Genomic DNA, 2,031 nt, shown 5'->3' with positions numbered 1-2,031 from the left:
TCATCATCATCATCATCATCATCATCATCATCATCATCATTATCATCATCATCATCATCCACCATAATCATCATCATCCATCATAATCATCATCATCATCATCCATCATAATCATCACCATCATCCTTATCCTCATCGTCAGTAACAACTAGTACACATACATCTTAGCTTTCTCGACTTTACTACATCAACTTCGCGTTTCTCCCTTTTGCCATCCTCAGCTTCCTATCATTAATCCTCCCTTTTTGTCTTTTCATCAAATTCGCTTATTGAACTTCTTTTAACGACCTCTTCACAGATTTCCTTTGTTAAACTTCGATCGACTACAACCGCTTCAGCTACATCTGCAGTCTCCTCGAATTTTTTAGGAAAAGCATAGTTGGACCAGCAAACCAGTTTGCGTCGTCCGTGCCTCTGCCGGTGCTTTCTTTTTATCTCTTTGTGTCTCACACTGTAAAAAGGAACAATTTCCATAATTAGGTCGAATGGAATGGACTGATTATTTTTTCATAGAATTGGCCTTACGGATTTTGGCTTTCTGAAAAGGGAAAAGTAGAGGCTTTTTCCGATGCACCATTTATCCCTGATCAGTGCTTTTTCAGATGCACCATTTATCCGTGGTCAGTTCTTTAGAAACTCTCGGGAAAAGGTATTGTAACATCATTGTGCGGCTGCTGAAACGGTAATATTCAAAAGGAAGGAATCCCAATCATCTAGTTCCTGCCGAAGGAAGAATTCAGAATCATTCACTTCCATCCCGAAGGAAGGAATCCCAATTATTTACCTCTCTATAGTATTTTCAATAATGAGCAATGGCTCATCACATTATTATGCTTCATTGAAATTATTAGTTGGTTATTATAATTTCTAATTCCATTAAAATTAAATTCCCTTTGTTATTCATAAGACGTATTGTGCATGTTCGAATAGAGATGATTATTACAGCAACGATTACTTATGCTAATGAATTTAAATAAATTTATCGGAGTGATTACTTTGTATTCCTCTGCAAAAGCAATGTTCAGTAATTAAAATTTAACAATTTCAACATTCTTATTAACTCTCTTTTATCACTTCATTTGATGCATTAATAAATGGCATTAGAATTCATTAATCTTTAGCGGCTTTATATACATCACATACAATTCAAACTGATCTCGTAAATTGATGCTATTGATCTTTGTCATTAAATATTCTGTCGTATCGAGCGGTCATACCATAGGTTCGGAATACTGTAACTACTTTCGACCGTTAGTACTCTGAAAGTTGATTAGAGTTATTCTTCTAAAAATGATGATGATTGCGACATTAGTTCTGGCTAGGACTGTGCAATTTGCTTCCCTGCGAAAATTTGGCTCATTCCTTCCGACAACTTTCTACACATTTGGCGACCTGAAATCAACCTCATCTTCCTGTTCTCTATACATCATACCTCACAAATGAAATGATGTGCATTCTCCTAATGCTTTCCTTTTTAGATAGAGGAAGTTTGATATGTGAATATTCCGAGAGGCTTTTCTTCACATCTTTCATCCTTTTAAATGCAGGAAAGGAGTGTTAGACAGATTGCCAAATTGACGATCGTGACTAAAAATGTTACTTGCTAAGCTGTCTTGTTGATGGAATAACATCGATTCATTATCGTTATGTGATAGATGTTCTTGTAGTGGTATTATGATATTAGTAAATTGAATTTTGGATTTCGATTTGAGGGGAGGAGAGAGCCGACCACATATAACTTCCTTTCAGTGATTTCATTTTGGTCACCGAGTTCCAAGCATTAAAAGATGCAAAGTCGTCACGTCACTCTTGGAATTGAAAAAAAAACTTCAATTTAAAACAACTTTTGAAGTAGTATGTTTCGGAATTAATTAGCTTAGAAGGAGATGATATCTAAACGGCAGTTTTCTTTCAAGATCTTCGTCTAAGGCGCATTAGTTATGAGAGGACCTTTTCAAGCTATAGGGATGGAAAACATGTACGTATGCTTTGCTGTTTATCTCACGGAAGTAAAATGTTCAATAATATCAC

Source organism: Loa loa, assembly GCF_000183805.2.
Source record: "Loa loa unplaced genomic scaffold supercont3.102, whole genome shotgun sequence".
NCBI classification, from domain to species: Eukaryota; Metazoa; Nematoda; class Chromadorea; order Rhabditida; family Onchocercidae; genus Loa; species Loa loa.
The sequence above is the reverse complement of the archived record's forward strand: the minus strand, read 5'-3'. Positions refer to the sequence as shown.